This window comes from Hylobates moloch, unplaced genomic scaffold, assembly GCF_009828535.3.
Source record: "Hylobates moloch isolate HMO894 unplaced genomic scaffold, HMol_V3 SCAFFOLD_5, whole genome shotgun sequence".
In the NCBI taxonomy this organism is placed as follows: Eukaryota; Metazoa; Chordata; class Mammalia; order Primates; family Hylobatidae; genus Hylobates; species Hylobates moloch.
This window is the reverse complement of record NW_026652280.1, coordinates 133770486-133791563: the sequence shown is the minus strand read 5'-3', so window position 1 is coordinate 133791563 and position 21078 is coordinate 133770486. Positions and strand designations below refer to the sequence as shown.

Below are 21078 nucleotides of genomic sequence, written 5' to 3'. Positions count from 1 at the left end.
ATTGGAATTATCAAATACAGAATATGTAACTACTTCTAAAACGCTTAAAGCAATAAAAGAATTTTTTTAATGAGCAAGGAATAGGATACAAACAAAGATCATGCAAATTTTTGAAGTATCCAGATGGAACTTATAGAAATAAAAAATTTAATAAATGAAATAGGAAAAAAAGGGAGGTGAGATGTGGGGAAGACAGAGGAGAGGGATAGAGAATTAAACAGACATGAACAGAAAATCAATGAACTAGAAGAGCTGAAGACGTTAACTCAGAAGGCAACACAGATACAAAGCAATACTTAACAGGTTTATTTTAATATAAAACCAAATAAAAAATGGTATTTGGTTTACCAAACTAAGTCATCTTTCATATAACAAGATAATGAATACATGAAAACATAAAAATAAATCACGAATCAAAACTGAAACTAACACTTTCACAAACACGCTGAAAAACACCACAATCATCACACTACACTATACTCTTTAGACATTTTAGGGGTCACAAACTCCTTTGAGAAATTCATGCACATATGAACAAAATTTTGCAAATAATTTTTGAACTTTCCTATCATCCCCAGATCCAGAAGTAGAATTCCTGACCCTCCTTTGGCTATAATAAATGTCTACCCCATTGCCTTTTTCCCCTTACTTTTAATTTTTACCACTTATATGAGGCCTATGACCAGAAAAAAAAAAAGTAATATTTTATCTGTTGACTTCTTCCTGAGAAAAAGGTCAATTAGTTCTTTACGCATCATCCATATCATCAACCTTGCCCACCATAACATACAAACACTTCATACATTCCATTATCCCTATGTAATTAAAACATATGTTTGGGCCGGGTGTGGTGGCTCACACCTGTAATCCCAGCACTTTGGGAGGCCGAGGCGGACGGATCACAAGGTCAGGAGATCAAGACCATCCTGGCTAACACGGTGAAACCCCGTTTCTACTAAAAACACAAAAAATTAGCCGGGCGTGGTGGCGGGCACCTGTAGTCCCAGCTACTCGGGAGGCTGAGGCAGGAGAATGGCATGAACCTGGGAGGCCGAGCTGGCAATGAGCCAAGATTGCACCACTGCACTGTAGCCTGAGTGACAGAATGAGACTCTCTCTCAAAAAAATAAAAATAAAATAAAAAACATATTTTTGGTTACACCAATATTCAGTGTATGCATTCACATGACTACGTAACTTTAGTCACAGTTGTTCTATGAGGTATATTGTGACTACTTTTACTTTCTTGGACCAATTTTTTACTTTCCCTGGAGTTAATAAATGTCTTAATTGTTTAGCTTTATTTGTACTTATGAACTCACCCCCAATTCATCCAATTATATAAATCTCCTCAACATATTCGAGCATATCACATGTGCTATCAATCTTATATTTTTGTACAAGTCCTTTCTGCAACCTTCTGACTTGCTCCATTCTGGACTAGTTGCTCTACAACTGGTACACAACTGTGATCCCAGGTATTCCTTTCACCTCTCTTGGGTTGGATCATTTGTTTCCTAAACACTAGGTCTTCCCTTTGCTCAAAACACTCTTACTGTGGTGAAGTACCTCCTCTACTACCTTCCTGAAAGGGGTTGCATGAGAGGTGACTTTGAGACACTGCATATGTGAAAATGCTTTTTCTACTTCTTAAAAGGCAACGATTCTACAATATGAACAAATAAGCCTGGGCATTCAGAAGCTTTTAATATGGATACTCTAGCACATCTTTAATAATATATACAAAGGTCAGTTTCATCTACTATTTAACTTTCCAACAGGAGAGACTGCCTTGAATACCTCTATATCCCCAGTATCAAAGATCTTGTCTATCATAAACCAGATGCTCAATAAATGTCTCTGTGGAATAAATGGTAATTTCTACATATATATATATAGTATCTATAAATATATGTAAATAAATATATATACCTAGTTAAGCACAATAGGTGTGGTTTTTTTTTCTATTGTTACACTTGAAAATGACTGCACTATAAACTCTTAGATTACAAATAATTTTCCCAACCAAGCACAGTGGCTCACATCTGTAATCTCAGCACTTTGGGAAGCCAAGGTGGGTGGATCATCTGAGCTCAGGAGTTCGAAACCAGCCTAGGCAACATGGTGAAACCCCATCTCTACTAAAAATACAAAAAATTAGCCGGGCGTGGTGGTGCATGCCTATAATTACAACTACTTGGGAGGCTGAAGCAGGAGAGTTGCTTGAACCCAGGGGGCAGAGGTGGCAGTGAGCTGAGATCACACCACTGCACTCAAGCCTGGGCGACAGAGAGAGACCCTGTCTTAAAAAAAATAATAATTTTCCCTTATACTTTTTAAGATATTGCCCTCTATTGTCTTTTTGCTTCCAGTATTCTTGCTGAAGAGCCTGAAACTACTCTAATTTTATTAACTAACCCATTTTTCCTTTACCTCTGGGAACTTCTCTATCTTCTCCTTAGCCCCTTAGTTGTGAAAATTCAATAAAATGTCTTTTTTTTTTTTTTTTTGAGATGGAGTCTCACTCTGTTGCCCAGGCTAGAGTACAGTGGCGCAATCTCAGCTCACTGCAGCCTCTGCCTCCTGGGTTCAAGCAATTCTCCTGCCTCAGCCTCCTGAGTACCTGGAATTACAGGCACGTGCCACCATGCCTGGCTAATTTTTGTGTTTTTAGTAGAGACGGGGTTTCACCATGTAGGCCAGGCTGATCTCGAACTCCTGGCCTCAAGTGATCTGCCCACCTCGACCTCCCACAGTGCTGGGATTACAGGCATGAGCCACTCACTGCACCCAGCCTAATGAAATGTCTTAATACAGATATTTTTTTCACCTATTGTGCTTAGCACTCCGATGGGCCCTTTTAATTTAGAAAAGGACCAATTGGAGTGCTAAGCACAGCAGGTTGTTCAGTTCTGGGAACTTTTCCTTTTTTATGGGGAGCGGGGAGTCGACCTGCGCATGCCGAGGGGCGGCGGTGCAGCACAGCCCTGTTTTCCTAATTTCTTTTATGACATCCTCCTCCATATTTTCTTTCTTAAACTCCTGTCTCCTTGCCAGTCAGCTCACAATAAAGCTCTTTTTCTTTTCTCAAAAGCTGGTGTCATAGTACTGGGTTCTATGAGCGTCAAGCAGTGAGCCCACTGCTTACTAATACCAGTATCACTCATTGAACAAGAATTTATTTAGAATCTTTCTAAAAGAACACTATATTGGGTGCTAAAAGTGTCATAAACAAAATAGGCATGGTCCTTTCCCTCACAGAGCTAGTTTAGTTAAGTCAGACAAATAGTGAACAAATAAATGCAGAGAAGGATACATGACATGAGGGCAAAACACTAAAGAACTTAATTTGATAGGGTGGATAAGGACTGCCTTTCTGAGGAGGCAATGTTTAAGATAAGATCTATGAAATGAGCAGAAAGAAGCCAGATAAACAAAGAGCCAGACAAAAAAAAAAAAAAGAAGAAGGAAAATGTAAAAAGGCCCTGAAAAACTGAACATTTTGATGGGTTAAAAACCACTCTCATCCAGTTGACATGGCTCAGGCCTGTGATCTCAGCACCTTGGATCACACCTTGGAAGGCCAAGGCAGCAGGATCACTTGAGCCCAGGAGTTCAAGACTAGCCTAGGCTACACAGTGAGACTTCATCTCAATCAACCAGTCAATCAACCAATCAATCGATCAATAGAAAAGCACTCTCTAATAGAAATATAAGGCAAACCACAAATGCAAGCCATATCAGTTAAGATTTTCTAGTAGCTGGCCGGGCACAGTGGCTCACGCTTGTAATCCCAGCACTCTGGGGATGCCGAGGCGGGCGGATCACGAGGTCAGGAGATCGAGACCACGGTGAAACTCTGTCTCTACTAAAAATACAAAAAAATTAGCCGGGCGTAGTGGCGGGCGCCTGTAGTCCCAGCTACTTGGAAAGGCTGAGGCAGGAGAATGGCATGAACCCGGGAGGCGGAGCTTGCAGTGAGCCGAGATTGCGCCACTGCACTCCAGCCTGGGCGACAGAGCAAGACTCCGTCTCAAAAAAAAAAAAAAAGATTTTCTAGTAGCTATATTTTAAAAAGTAAAAACAAGTAAAACAAATGAAATTATAATACATTTTTAGCCCATATCAGTTATTTAAGATTTTCTAGTAGCTATATTTTAAAAAGTAAAAACAAGCAAAACAAATGAAATTATATTTTTTAACCCAATATACTCAAAACATTATTTCAATAGATAAGGAATATGAAGAAATTATTAGTGTAATATTTTACATTCTTTCTTTAATATTAAGTCTGAAATTCAGTATGAATTTCACACGTACACCACATCTCAATTCAGACTAGTCACGTCAAGAGCTCACTCATCACATGTAGCTAGGGGCCTCCATATTAAACAACACACGTTACAAGAACTAAAAAGTACCAAATGTGTGACTCAAAATTATACCTAATTTTGGAATATATTTTCTGAATATAATTAGGTATAATCCTCTGTAGTAATACTGTCTCTCCACAATCTATAAATAAAAATAATCCACTAGGATATAGTTAAGTACTGTCTCTTGCTACATATACCAGCAAAATCCTAAACTGACAGAACTTTAGGTCTTTTACATTCTTCCATATTTTGAAAAATAAAAAAATTTAGCTCCAGTTAATATGCCTAGAAGGAAGTCTGAAATGAAAGTCGTCTACAGAAAAGATGGTACCCTAACCCAAGCCCCAGAGAACAATAGTGAAGTAAAAGCCACGTGCCATAACTTCAAAATCAATGCCATACTCCCATAGCCAGGGTAGCATTAGTAGCTGAGAGGCTTACTTTAACTACTATTCAGAAGAAACAATGTGGTCTTTACATGCTATCCAACAATGACTCATGATTCAAACATCAGGTTATCTCAGCTTTAGGGATTTAATATCCCTTCTAAATTTTTTACCTCCACCAGAATACTATCAATTTCACTCAACAAATACTTACTAAACATATGCATAAGGCTAGAAATTGAGTGGGAAAATAAGTAAGACATATGGTTCCTGTCCTGTCTTCAAATTGCTCACTAGTAATGAAGTATGGGGAGGCAAACATGGAAACAATTACAAGCCTCTTTCTCTCATCCATTAGTACCAAACCTAGTAGCTTAATACATTAAATATTTATTATCTCACAGTTTCTGTATGTCAGAAACTGGAGTACAGTTTAGCTGGGCGATTCTGGCTCATGGTCCCTCATGAGCTTGCAGACAAGATCTTGGCTACTGCTGCTGTCATCTGAAGGCTTGACCGGGGCTGGAAGAGCTGCTTCAAAGATGGCTCCCTCATATGGTTATTGGCAAAAGTCCTCAGTTTCTCACCATGTGGACCCTTCCATAAGACTGCTGAGTATCCTCACCTTGTGGCAACTGGCTTCCCCCAGAACAAGAAAGCAAGACAGAAAATGCTTACATGACTTAGCTTCATAAGTCACTCTGACATTTTTGTAATATTCAATTGGTTACACAAGTCAGCCCTATTCAACATGGGAAGAAAGTGCATAACAGCATAAATATAAGGAGGTGGAGACCATTGACAGCCCTCCTGGGGGCTAATGACCTCATGTGACATATTATGTTCAACACACAAAGTTGAGCAATAATGAAAATGTAAAAGGGCATGTTTACATGATATACTGTTTATAAACATACATATAAGTATAATGTTATATCTTAAAGAAGATGGGGATTATGTTTACAAGTACATTTATAGTATTTATTTCTTAAGGTGGGTGATGTGAACATAGGCATTTTTTATTTTTTTTTTTGCATCTGAAATATTCATTATAAAAAAAACTGATGCTTTGGGCCAGCTGTAGTGGCTCATGCCTGTAATCCCAGCACTTTGAGAGGCTGAGGTGGGTGGATCACTGCAGGTCAGGAGTTCGAGACCAGCCTGGCCAACGTGTTGAAACCCTGTCTCCACTAAAAAATACAAAAATTAGCCGAATGTGGGTGGCGCACACCTGTACTCCCAGCTATTCAGGAGGCTGAAGCAGGAGAATCACTTGAACCCAGGAGGCGGATATTGCAGTGAGCCAAGATCACACCACTGCACTCCAGCCTGGGTGACAGAGCAAGATTCCGTCTTAAAAACAAAACAAACAAACCAAAAAACCCCAAAACAAAAAACTGATGCTTTGTCTAAAGGAAATTAGTATTTTTAAAGACATTATTGCTGAATACATTCATTAATACAGCTGTTTAGAACAACTATTTGGAAGTATCCATGATACATGTCAATGGGCTGACTCAGAAATCTGTCCCAATGCTCAAATAAGCAAGGATCTACATACTGAAATTAATCACAGAATTGGGAGCCGCCTGCCAGTCCTTTAACAATGGGCGGAGCTTTGGCCGGGCACGGTGGCTCACGCTTGTAATCCCAGCACTTTGGGAGGCCGAGGCGGGCGGATCACGAGGTCAGGAGATCGAGACCACGGTGAAACCCCGTCTCTACTAAAAATTACAAAAAATTAGCCGGGCGTGGTGGCGGGCGCCTGTAGTCCCAGCTACTCGGAGAGGCTGAGGCAGGAGAATGGCGTGAACCTGGGAGGCGGAGCTTGCAGTGAGCCGAGATTGCGCCACTGCACTCCAGCCTGGGTGACAGAGCGAGACTCTGTCTCAAAAAAAAAAAAAAAAAAACAATGGGCGGAGCTTGGCCAGAGCTGAGACTGGCGCTTCGCAGCGGACTGTCTGCAGCACCAGCGGGGGCCGACGCCAAGGGGACTGGGGCTGTGAGGGCCTCGGGGCGGGACTGTAGTTGTCACGTCTGGCTGCATGCACTTCAGGGTCCCAGGGAGCTGGAGAGGCAGTGATGGCGAAGAGAGCTGGCTGCCAATATTCACCAAGCACTTGGTACAAAGAGCTGAAGTTGCCCTCATACAAAGGCCAGTCCCCTCAACTGAGTCTCAGCCAGTATTTTGCTGACTTGACTGCCATTGTGAGTGATCACGTCACGCTCTTTCTACTCCAGCATCTTGCTATTTACTAGAACTATTTATGGATTGCTGTGACATCTCTATCTAGCAACTGTATTTAGCTGCAGTTTCCCATCTGCTTCTAGCAAGTAAATCTGAAGAAAAAGAAGATAGTGTGCCTAAGCTGGAACAGCTCAACAGCCTAGGTGTTATGACTAATATGAATGTAGTATTAACAAAACAAAATTTGCTACATATGTAACTCTTATTATTAGAAACCTATCAGTGGAATGGACCTCCGCCTTCCAACAGCTGCCTATTTCATTGAATTTCTTCTCTCTGAAGTAGTACACAAAACAGATCTTCATGATGGCTGGCCAACGATTTGCCTGGAAAAGATTAAACACTACATAGCCAAATATGCAGATTTCCTGGAAGTACTGTTGCAAAATTACCCCTTTCTAAATTATGCACTTTCTTCAGTAGCTGCTACATGTATGGCTTCTTCGAGGATTACACTTCATCTTTCTCCAACATGGCCTACAAGACTACATCACCACATCATCTTACTGCTTACTCTTGGGATTTCTTAGTGCAGCGTACTGAACAGCTATTGACTGCTCATGATAATGGTGTGAAAGAAGCAAAGAGAGGACAAGCAGGACCTCAACTGGCACAACTAAGTGTGTTCTAGACAGTCTCCCAGCCCTCACAGCCAGTTCACTTTCAGCAACCTCAGCATGTCAAACAGTCACATAGACCTCACCGCTGTATAGCCATCCTACATCAACCAAGCTGTTGTTAGCAGATGGTATCTACCACGCACGCCTCATCTTACAAACTACAGATGTGTCCTCCTGGCTTCCAAACTAGTGCTCAGGGCCTTGGGCACATGCGTACTGGTATTGGGATGTCCCTCACTGGCAACAGCAGCAGAAGTTAAGCCCCATCTGAATGTTTCTTATAACCAGAGCTTTCAGACAAATGAACATTACCCTTGTATTACTTCATGCTTTAAAAGGTGATTATGTATAAGGGTAATAACTGACCCAGACTGCTTTGTGACTTGAAGCTCTGGGTAAGCTTTTTGTAAACTTCCATTCAAAAGTAAAGAGATCCAAATGACATCAGAACTCTTCAGGTACCAGCACCAGGAAGACTGAATATCTCTTTCAATACACCATGAATACCTGGGAGGACTAAACAAACACTTTGACGGTGTGTATGTCAAATTCAGTTACAACAAATCCCTGTATGACAAAAATGCTCACGTCCTGGCTAAAAGTTCAAATATTTCAAAAATATTCAATACAACAGAAAATTTGGACAGACTCCAATTTGCCATTTTGAGATTTGACCTATGGTAGATTCTGGGCCTAACATTGGCTTATAAGTCAAAAACAAACGTTTATCTTGGGCTTGCCAGACAAACTTGATGTAAAGTTAAAGTACTAATTTTTGAAGAGGTTTTTTTTTTTTTATTCTACAGTTTTGAGTTTTATCTTTGTTCTACAGAAGAAATTTTGAGTAAGTTTAAAGTCATGAATTCCTATGCTGTGGCAATCTGTACAACAAAAAAAATTTAGATGATTTTACATAACTTCCTATTATAAATAGTATAGGTATATGGATTTATGTACTAAAATTAAGGCTGGAGTAGATCTCTTATTTTTAAAAAGAAAAAAAAAAAAATCAGGCCAGGTGTGGTAGCTCACACTTGTAATCCCAGCACTTTGGGAGGCCAAAGTGGGTGGATCACTTGAGGCCGGGAGTTTGAGACCAGCCTGGCCAACATGACAAAATCCTGTCTCTATTAAAAATACAAAAATTAGCCGGGCATAGTGGTGCACGCCTGTAATCCTAGCTACTCAGCAGGCTGAGGCATAAGAATCACTTTAACCCGGGAGTTAGAGGTTGCAGTGAGCTGAGACTGAGCCACTGCACAATCCAGCCTGGGCAAAAGAGCGAGCGAGACTCTGCCTCAAAAAAAAAAAAAAAATCACAGAATTATTTATAATAAGAAAAAACTGGTAATAACCACAATGTTCATCAATCAGAAAATAAGCAAATAAATCATGGCACTACCATACAACAGAATGTGATGCAGCCATTAAAAATAACATGGTTCCCAATTTGATGGAGCCAATCAAATATAGGTAAAGAATCGGATATACATACAATATAATACCATTTTTTGATAGGCTATGAAACTATTAACAGCTACCTCAAGATAGTAAGAATGTAGCAAGGGAAATAAAAACAGAGAAAGAAAACTTTCCTACTTTAGCGACTTCTGTATTTAAAATTTTTTAGTATCATGTAAGCCTTTTGTAATTTTGTTTTAAAAAGTTGGTTAAGGCTGGGCACGGTGGCTCATACCTGTAATCCCAGCACTCTGGGAGGCCAAAGCAGGTGGATTGCTTGAGCCCAGGAGTTCAAGACCAGCTTGGGCAACATGGCAAAACCCCGTCTCTACAAAAAATACAAAATTTAGCTGGGCATAGTGGCGCACACCTGTGGTCCCAGCTACTCAGGAGCCTGAGGCAGGACGATTGATTGAGTCTATGAGGTCAGAGGCTGCAGTGAGCCATTATTCAGCCACTGCACTCCAGCCTGGGTGACAGGGCAAGACCCTGTCTCACAAAAAAAAAAAAAAAAAAAAAAATCTGGTTAAGACAACAATCAGGCAGACCACATGTAAAATGTTAATGCAACAAAAAGTGAAAAAAGAACTCAAATTACACATATATTCAAATTAGATCAAAGATATAGGCAGAGACATGAAGAAAATACATCAAAATTAAAGGTTATGTCAGAATACTAAATTTGGGGTCAGAGAGAGTTCTTTCTCTTTTTTCTAATTATCTCCAATGTGGTTACATAAAACATAAATAAGGAATGAGATCTACACATCAAAAAAAAAAAAAGGTGAAAGATGATCAAGAGGAGATAGAAAAAAAAAAGACACTAGACAGTAGCCTAAAGAAGATAAATACTGTCTAATGTAATTTTGTTTTTAAAGTAATTCTTAGCTGGGCGCGGTGGCTCATGCCTATAATCCCAACACTTTGGGAGGCCCAAGCAGGCAGATCGCTTGAGCTCAGGTGTTAGAGACCAGCCTGGGCAACATGGTGAAACCCCATCTCTACCGAAAATACAAAAACTTAGCCGGGTGTGGTGGCGCGCATCTGTGGTCCCAGATACTTAGGAGGTTGAGGAAGAAGAACTGCTTGAGCTCAGGGGGCAGAGGTTACAGTGAGCCAAGATCATGCCACTGTACTCCAGCCTGAGCAACAGTGAGATCCCATCTCAAAAAGAAAAAAAATGTAATTCTTACGTGTAAATGTTTTCATTATAAGTGATCCATATTTATGGAAAAAAAGAAAACCAAGAAGAAAATTTAATTGTCAACAAACTCACCACTCACATAATCAGTGCTTTTTTTGAAAAAATGATGGAGCATGAACAATATATAGACAGACATCTAAGCCTCACTCAGAAGTAAAACTGTGAACTAGCTACAAGTCCTTAAGGGTTTCAAATAGACTTTTTTTTTAAAGTATATTTCTAGTAAAACATAAAATTTGCCATTCTCATTATTTTTAAATGTATGATTCATGGCATTTAATATATTCACAATCTTCTGCAACCATTAGCATTCTTTCCAAAACTTTTTCATCATCCCGAACAGAAATACTATATCCATTTCCCTTTCTTGCATCTCTGGGTAACCTCTAATCTACTTTCTGACTCTATGAATTTGCCTATTCTATATATATCATATAGGTGGGATCATACTTGTACGATTATATGTAAAACTAGCCTTTTCTGTCTGGCTTATTTTACTTAGCATAATGTTTTCAAGGTTCATCCATGTTGTAGCATGTCTCAGAACCTCATTCCTTTTTGTGGCTAAATAATATTCATATTCATACATATACAAATACCCCCATCCACATACATTTTGTCTATGCATTCATCTCTATGCTGAGGGACATTTGGGTTATTTCCACCTTTTGACTCTTGGGAATCATGCTGCTATAAACATGAGCATACAAGTACCAAACTGAGTTTTAATAGTTTGCTCTGGCTAAACTATAGAGAACAGAAGTAACAGAAACTGCCAAAAGCAATTACCACAATAAAATTCAATATAAGTCATTAACTTTGTGATTTTTAATATTATTTATACTTCTTTTTCCAAATTTTCTTAAATATGTATTATTTTGCATAAATGAGGGGAAATTAATTTTTGTAGGGTCCTTTGTCATGACAAGAAAAATATGTTCTAATCTGAAAAGATACAAAGTAAGGAAATAAAAGGGAGAGAGCAACACAATGCTGAAGGTATCAGGAGATCATTACTGAGGTCAGGATTGCAGGTTAGCAGCACAGCTGAGAAGGGAGCTGACTTAGAGCCTAAAAGCATCTTTTTTTCTTTTTTCCTGTTCTGAATAAGAGAGGGTAATAGTCTTACCTCCATAATGACGAGCACAGCAGCTAGTATACACTAAACAACAAAAGTTGGCTGAAAGAAGCCGGGCACAGTGGCTCATGCTTGCAATCCCAGCACACTGGGAGGCTGAGGCGGGAGGATCACTTGAGGTCAGGAGTTTGAGACCAGCCTGGCCAACATGGTGAAACCCTGTCTCTACTAAAATTACAAAAAAATTAGCTGGGTGTGGTGGCACACACCTGTAATCCCAGCTTCTTGAGACGCTAAGGCAGTAGAATTGCTTGAACCCAGGAGGCGGAGGTTGCAGTGACGCAAGATCACGCCACAGCACTCCAGCCTGGACGAAGACTGAGACTCCGTCTCAAAAAAAAAAAAGGTGGCATAAAGAATTAATGAATAGGCCGGGCGCAGTGGCTCACGCCTGTAATCCCAGCACTTTGGGAGGCCGAGGCGGGCAGATCACAAAGTCAGGAGATCGAGACCATCCTGGCTAATATGGTGAAACCCCGTCTCTACTAAAAAAATACAAAAAATTAACCAGGCGTGGTGGTGGGCACCTGTAGTCCCAGCTACTCAGGAGGCTGAGGCAGGAGAATGGCGTGAACCCGGGAGGCGGAGCCTGCAGTGAGCCGAGATAGCGCCACTGCACTCCAGCCTGGGCAACACAGCAAGACTCCATCTCAAAAAAAGAAGAATTAATGAATAGATAATTTCTATAGACCTCTAAGCTCTACCACCTATGTCATATTTTTTTAATTATTTATATTTTTAGTCTCAAATTGACTATTACAAGTACCTCAAGTTTCATAGTAAGTTTTATAGAAACCACACACTCAAAATAGTGGCTACTCCTTTTGTTCTTATGCAGACTCTTCATCAGCTCATTTCTTAAATGTTACTGGTCCCCAACATTCCAATTCCACTCTATCCTTCCTACACACACTCCCAGAGATATCTCATACTTCCTTTACCCCCAATTACTACTTACAAACAAAATGGAATTCATCACTCCTTCCCTTTAAATCTTTTCCTCCACAGTGTTCACTCTATTGTCATATCAACATCCAGCAGCCTATAACAGATACATAGGGGCCACCTGATCCCTACCTTATCCTCACCCCATATATCAAGTCTAAGGATTCCATGTCCTTATAGCGCTAGAATCCATAAGCTTATCTACCTCCCTACCAATTCCTTGGATAAGGAATACATCAATTTTCTTTCTTTTTTTTTTTTTTTTTTGAGACGGAGTCTCCCTCTGTCGCCCAGGCTGCAGTGCAGTGGCGCGATCTCGGCTCACCACAATCTCCGCCTCCCAGGTTCAAGCAATTCTCCTGCCTCAGCCTCCCAAGTAGCTAGGATTACAGGCATGTGCCACCACACCCGGCCGGAATATATCAATTTTCAAGTGTATTACTTTACTGTGTGTTTTCCCTATTCCAAGTCTTATACCCCACTGTACTAGAATATTCTTTTTATTTTTTTTTTTTTTTGAGACGGAGTCTCACTCTGTCGCCCAGGCTGGAGTGCAATGGTGCAATCTCAGCTCACTGCAACCTCCGCCTCCTAGGTTCAAGCAATTCTCCTGCCTCACCCTCCTGAGTAGCTGGGATTACAGATGCACACCACCATGCCCAGCTAATTTTTGATTTTTAGTAGAAACGGGGTTTCACCATGTTGATCAGGCTGGTCTCAAACTCCTGACTTCGCGATCTGCCCGCCTCAGCCTCCCAAAGTGCTGGAATTACAGGCGGGAGCCACCACACCTGGCCTGCCCACTGTACCAGAATAATTTTTCTAAAACTCAATTCTGATTTGACACTCAACTAGATCTTTTAGAGATGGCAGGGTGGAACGTAAAATGGTGTCATTTCTTGGGGAAAATTGTTTAGCATTGTCTTCTAAAGTTAAACATACATCTTGCCTACAACTCAGTAATTCCACCACTATTTATTTATCCAAAATAAATGAAAGTGTATGTCTACAAAAAGACTCACAGCCAAAACTTCATAGCGGCCGGGTGCAGTGGCTCATGCCTGTAATCCCAGCACTTTGGGAGGGTGAGGCGGGTGGATCATCTGAGGATAGGAGTAGTTCAGGACCAGCCTGCCCAACACGGTGAAACCCTGTCTCTACTAAAAATACAAAAGTTAGCTAGGCATGGTGTCAGGCACCTGTAATCCCAGCTACTCGGGAGGCTGAGGCAGGAGAATCACTTGAACCTGGGAGGTGGAGGTTGTACTGAGCTGAGATTGCACCATTGCACTCCAGCCTGGGCGACAAGAGCGAAACCCCATCTTAAAAAAAAAAAAGCGGCGGGGGGGGGCAGGCATGGTGGCTCACACTTGTAATCCCAGCACTTGGGGAGCCTGAGGCAGGCAGATCACCTGAGGTCGGGAGTTCAAGACCAGCCTGACCAACATGGAGAAACCCCATCTCTACTAAAAATGCAAAATTAGCCCGACGTGGTGGCACATGCCTGTAATCCCAGCTACTCGGGAGGCTGAGCCAGCAGAATCTCTTGAACCCAGGAGGCGGAGGTTGCAGTGAGCCGAGATCGTGCCACTGCACTCCAGCCTGAGCAACAGGCTGTCTCAAAAAAAAAAAAAAAAAAAAAAAAAAAACTTCATAGCTGCTTTATTCATAATAGCCAAATAGGAGATAGGACAAATAAATTGTATTATATTCACACAATGTATTAATATGCATGGATTAAAAAGAACTACTGATATGTGCAAGATCACGGATGAATTTCAAAAACGTTATTTTGACCAAAAGAAGCAGACACAAAAGAATACACACTGTATTATTCTACTTATGTGAAGTTCAAGAACAAGAAAAACTAATCTATGATTAAAAGATATCACAACTCCAGACTGGGCAACAGAGCAATACCCCAAAAATTAGCCAAGTGCAGTGGCACAAACCCTGTTGTCCCCACTACTTGGAAAGCTGAGGCAGGAAGATCGCTTGAGCCCAGGAGCTCAAGGCTGCACTGAGCTATGATCACGCCACTGCACTCCAGCATGGGAAACAGGGCAAGACCTCATCTCTGAAAACCAAATTAAACAATCACAACAATGGGAATTAACTAAAGCAACCACAATAGGAATGATTCACGTAGGTGTATACCTTTATCAAAACTCTTTAAATTGGTCAGGTGCAGTGGCTCATGCCTGTAATCCCAACACTTTGGGAGGAGGAGGCAGGAGGATCACTTAAGCCCAGGAATTCGAGACTAGCCTGGACAACATAACAAGACCCCATCTCTATGAGAAAAAAAATTTTTTTTAATTAGGCAGGTGTGGCGGCACATACCTGTAGTCCCAGCTACTAAGGAGGCTGAGGTGGGAGGATTGCTTGAGCCCAGGAGGTCAAGGTTGCAGTGAGCCATGATCACCCCACTGCACTACAGTCTGGGCAACAGAGCAAGACCCTGTCTCCAAAAAAAAAAAAGAAAGAAAAACTTATACATTATTTCTGGAATTTTCCATTTAATATTTTCAGACTGTAATTGACCACAGTTAAGTAAAGCTGCAGATAAAGGAGGACTACTGTATTCAAAGACATTACATTATTCATGACTTATCCCCAAAATTCATTTTCAATTTACTTGAAGGTCCTTTCACCATCAAATTATGCTCAGTTTTCCAAACTATCTTGATTTCTGGTATGCCTGAAGATATTACATTTTTCTTCTACCTTTCTCATGTATTTCATTCAAATATATAATTAATCATTAAAGCTACACTTTTATACAGTATCTGCTAACACTGTTCTGATAAAATCACTAGCATAATTTATGAGCACACTGGATTCATTTCTGACATACAAAAGATTTAGGACAAAGACAACAGCAAATAATCATTTAAGCACCAACTCAAAGACAAAATCCCCATCCTTCCTTCTATCTCAGTGCTTACGCTTTCCTATGAACAAACAAAAAAAGCATTTATCCATAATAAAGCAAGTTTTGTTCCTATCTCTCATCAAGGTCCCATTCAAGAACAAAGGAGCTAGCAGTTACTTAAGAGGAGTCCTGATAACAAACTTACAAGACACTAAATAGCAAAAACAACAACAAAAACCCAGATAATAGCCAGTTTAACTAACTTTAGGGAACACTTTTCAGAGAGTTTAACAGTGTGAGTTGGATGAGCACAAAGAACAATTAACAAGGCACTAAACCCACATTGTTTTTGGCCACTTAAAAGGATAAACTGCAAACAGTACAAGCAGAGAAAGCTCTCTTGAAGTAAACAGCTAAAAATGCAAAATAAACATACCAGGCTAGTAGAAATACCTAGTGAGAAATGAGATGACACTTTGCAAGCAAACTTGGGGGGTCACAATCAACAGGTTCTAACAACAATTAATTAATCTACATTCTTCCAATGAGGAAGGACTATCGTAACACCATGAGAGATAGTAAAAATTCCCCATGTCATCTGATTCATATCTTGAATTTTATATACAAACACAAAAGTAAAATAGAGTCATGCACCGCATAAGAACATTTCAGTCAATGGATACCACATATAAGAGGGTAGTCCCTGCCTGGGCGTAGTGGCTCATGCCTGTAATCCCAGCACTTTGGGAGACTGAGGCAGGTGGATCATTTGAGTTCAGGAGTTCAAGACCAACCTGGCCAACGTGGTGAAACTCCATCTCTAATAAAAATGTAGAAATTAGCCAGGTATAGTGGTGTGTGCCTATAATGCCAGCTACTAGGAGGCTCAGGCAGGAGAATAGTTTGAACCCAGGAGGCAGAAGTTGCAGTGAGCTGAGATAGCGCCACTGCACTCCAGCCTGCAAGACACAGCAAGACTCCATCTCAAAAAAAAAAACAAAAGGGTGGTCTCATGAGATTATAATATAGTACTTTTGGTGTATCTTTGCTGTTTAGATACACAAGTACCACTGCGTTACAACTGCCTACAGTATTCCATACAATAACATACTGTACAGGTTTGTAGCCCAGGAGCAAAAGGCTATATACCATATAGCCCAGGTGTGTAGTAGGCTCTACTATCTAGGTTTATCTAAGTGTATTCTATGATGTTCATGCAACAGTGAAATTGTCTAACAACTCATTTCTCAGAACACATCCCCATTGTTAAGCAACACATGACTGACTGTTACTAACTTGTGGTAGAAAGAAAAGGCCAATGGGGATTCTGTGCAGTTGAGAAGCAGGCTTTTGTGTTTTATAAAACTTGTTAAAAATTAATTTGAGGCCGGGCGCGGTGGCTCACGCCTGTAATCCCAGCACTTTGGGAGGCCGAGGCGGGCGGATCACGAGGTCAGGAGATCGAGACAATCCTGACTAACACGGTGAAACCCTGACTCTACTAAAATTACCAAAAAGTAGCCAGGTGTGGTGGCGGGCGCCTGTAGTCCCAGCTACTCGGGAGGCTGAGGCAGGAGAACGGCATGAACCCGGGAGGCGGAGGTTGCAGTGAGCCAAAATCGCGCCACTGCACTCCAGCCTGGGTGACAGAGCAAGACTCCGTCTAAAAAAAAAAAAAAAAATTTAATTTGAAGAGCAATATGTAGGGCTCGCAGGTTTTTATTTTTTGCCAAATATTAGAAGGAAAAATCTACTATCTAGAATCACTTCATAAGAAAAAGGGCATTTTAACACAGAAAAAGGATGGATATAATTTAAAGGTGAATAAAGTGCATAAACATTGAAAACATTTCTATTTCATCATGAACTTCATGGTAAAAATTCTAACTCAAAGAGCAACATTTGGAAAGCTACTGACTTAGTGTTTTAAAGAAAATAAAAATATAGAATGTCAAAGAATAACAAAGTTATTAGAGATATTTAAAATAGAGACTTTAATGGGTGGTTTTATCACTCACTTTATGTTAACTATGTCCAGGACATGGATGAAACTAGAAGCTTTTTTCAAAATAAAAAATTCTGAGAACTACCTCTCCCCATGATTGGATTTAAGCATTATTAACTGAAATGATAAAACTATCATGACTTTTTTTTTTTTTGAGATGGAGTTTCACTCACTGTCACCCAGGCTCTGCCTCCCATGTTCAAGTGATTCTCCTGCCTCAGCCTCCCAAGTAGCTGGGACTACAGGTGCACACCACCATAGCCAGCTAATTTTTTTTTTTTTTTTTTTTTTGAGACAGAGTCTCGCTCGTCGCCCAGGCTGGAGTGCAGTGGCAAGATCTCAGTTCACTGCAAGCTCCACCTCCCGGGTTCACGCCATTCTCCCGCCTCAGCCTCCTGAGTAGCTGGGACTACAGACGCCCGCCACCACGCCTGCCTAATTTTTTGTATTTTTAGTAGAGACAGGGTTTCACCATGTTAGCCAGGATGGTCTCGATCTCCTGACCTCATGATCCGCCCGCCGTGGCCTCCCAAAGTGCTGGGATTACAGGCATGAACCACTGCACCGAGCCAATTTTTTGTATTTTTAGTAGAGATGGGGTTTCACTATGTTGGCCAGGCTGGTCTTAAACTCCTGACCTCAGGTGATCCATCTGCCTCAGCCTCCCAAAGTGCTGGGATTACGGGCATGAGCCACCACCACGCCCCGCCCATTATGACTTTTTAATAAATTTTATTATGTATTACAAATATACAAGATCTGTTATTCATGCAACATTTAATGCACACATGGATTTCCAGACCCCTTGTAGAGATCTACAGCCCAATCCATTTCTCCAGGCACTCATCTCCTCCTACCACAAGTTTCTCACATTTTAGGCTGGACGATTCCTTTAGAGAAGGTATCAAATAGCTCGTTAAACCAGAATATCTTCAAAATCACTTCCAATCAAGTCAGTGTGGCGATTCCTCAGGGATCTCGAACTAGAAATACCATTTAACCCAGCCATCCCATTACTGGGTATATACCCAAAGGACTATAAATCATGCTGCTATAAAGACACATGCACACGTATGTTTATTGCGGCACTATTCACAATAGCAAAGAGTTGGAACCAACCCAAATGTCCAACAACGATAGACTGGATTAAGAAAATGTGGCACATATACACCATGGAATACTATGCAGCCATAAAAAATGATGAGTTCGTGTCCTTTGTAGGGACATGGATGAAACTGGAAAACATCATTCTCAGTAAACTATCGCAAGGACAAAAAACCAAACACCGCATGTTCTCACTCATAGGTGGGAATTGAACAATGAGAACTCATGGACACAGGAAGGGGAACATCACACTCCGGGGACTGTTGTGGGGTGGGGGGAGGGGGGAGGGACAGCATTAGGAGATACACCTAATGCTAAATGACGAGTTAATGGGTGCAGGAAATCAACATGGCACATGGATACATATGTAACAAACCTGCACATTGTGCACACGTACCCTAAAACCCTGAAGTATAATTTAAAAAAAAAAAAAAGAAAAGAAAAAGATCTATGGAAAAAAAAAAAAAAATCACTTCCAATCTTGAGATTATAAGATCCTGGGACAACGAGTACTTCTAAAAAGAATTTTGAGACTCCTAAAGAAATGACAGCTTGACCAATATTTAGGTCCTCTACCTCCTGACACTCTTTTCAGACAACTATGAAGAAATTTAAAAGGTATAACCCCATAAGGAGGAGACAACAATGGAGGACAGATGGCAACAAGTTTCTGTATAATGGAAAGCAGACAGTGGACTTCCAAGGTGAGATGGCAGATTGAACACACACACATCTAATTTTGCTTCCTCCCAAAACGTTACTAAAACAAGGATAAAGAAAGTTGTGTTACTGTTGTTTGTTCTGTTTTTAGGACACAAGCCATTAGGACAGGGAGAATTAGACAACAGCAACAAAATTTTGGAAGCTGGAAAGCAGCTGGATAACTGACCTAGTCAAAGATGCCAAAATTTTTTTTTTTTTTTTTTGTGACGGAGTCTCACTCTGTCGCCAGGATGGGGGTGCAGTGGCGCAATCTCAGCTCACTGCTACCTCCGCCTCCTGGGTTCAAGCAATCCTCCTGCCTCAGCCTCCTGAGTAGCTGGGACTACAGGCACACGCCACCACGCCCAGCTAATTTTTGTATTTTTAGTAGAGACGGGGTTTCACCATATTGGCCGGGATGGTCTCGATCTCTTGACCTCATGATCTGCCTGCCTCAGCCTCCCAAAGGGCTTTGGGATTACAGGGGTGAGCCACCGCACCCCGCCAAAGAGGGCCAAATTCTAAGCCAGCAATGCTGACAACTAAGAACAAACCAGTTTATGCCATAGATTCCTCAAAAGGCTCAGGAACTGCCAGAACAAAGAGGGGAAGGGGGACTAAAAGAAAGGAGCAAGTGAATGCTGAACAGTTAGAATCCCAGATTTCCTCCAAGCTGCTGAGTGGCCCCACCCTCAATGTGGCAGGCGACAGATTTCTTTTCTCAAGAGGGTAAACCATACAAGGTGGAAGACATAGGCATCCTAACAGAGACAGATTGTGTGAGCCCATATACTAAATGTTCTATGGCTCCTTACCCAACCCTCTTTTCCTGAGTTCCCAGATACTGACAACTAGACCTCAACTCTCCAAGCAGAAAACTGGAAGATATTCTCTGGAAAATATGACTGGGACAAAAGGAAAAATAAATACCGTGGAGATAGCCTCAAACAATCCACCCAGATCAATCATTTCAATCTTGGCCACACACTGGAATTATCTTGGCAGCTTTAAAAAATACTGGTGCTAATCTACGGAGATAGAAATCAGAATAGTGGTCACCTCTGGGCTGAGAGTGAGACAACAGAAGAAAGGGATATGAAGGAATTTTCTAGAATTTTTTGCCATGCTCTACATCTTATATCAGTTACATGGTAAAAATCAAACTATACACTTAAATTCTGTGCATTTTACTGTATGTAGCCACACCTAATTTTTTTTTAACTATCGCTACCTGGGACCTAGTCTCAGAGATTGACGTTATTAGCAGCAGGGATTTTTTTTTTTTTAAAGCTCTGATGGCATGTGATTCTAATGTGCAGCCGAAGCTGAGAATCACTGCTTTAGACTCCAGAATACAGGGTAAAACGACACGTCCTTTACCTCCCATCAGCTTTCAGTAGCCCACTCTTAATCACGAACAGACAACCAAGGATTACCAGTCTTCCGAGGAGGGCCTCTACTAATAAGACTATACCAAATAGGAAAAAAAGTAACTTGGAAGAAACTATGCAAGGAAAAGAAGGTCTAGGCCAGGCGCAGTGCCTCACGCCTGTAGTCCTAGCACTTTGGGAGGCCAAGGTGGACGGATCACCTGAGGTCAGGAGTTCAAGACCAGCCTGGCCAACATGGTGAAACTCCGGCCCTACTAAAAATACAAAAATTAGCTGGGCATGATGGTAGATGCCTGTAATCCCAGCTACTTGGAAGGCTGAAACGGGAGAATCGCTTGTACCCGGAAGATGGTGGCTGCAGTGAGCCGAGATCACACCACTGCACCTCTAGCCTGGGTGGCTGAGACTCCATCTTAAAAAAAAAAAAAAAAAAAGGTTTAAGAAAACGATTTTTAACATTCTCAGAGAGATAAGAACAGATATGGCACCCATGAAACAAGAAGAGATGGAGAAATAAGTGACTGAGTAGAGGAAGCTGAACCTACTGGCCTGCAAAAGGGAATACAATCAAGAAACAAGCTGAGGGAGTCTCTCTGAACCTATTCTGGCTCAGAAGGCTGCCA

General features: G+C 41.1%; 1 protein-coding gene and 1 pseudogene across 5 annotated transcripts in view; one reads left to right on the top strand and one right to left on the bottom strand.

Moving 5' to 3' along the window:
- EVI5 (ecotropic viral integration site 5) overlaps positions 1-21078 on the bottom strand; it is a 289476-nt gene that overhangs the window by 261961 nt on the left and 6437 nt on the right. The gene's annotated exons all lie outside the window — the stretch shown is intronic.
- Positions 6675-7972, top strand: LOC116467965 (cyclin-J-like; annotated as a pseudogene).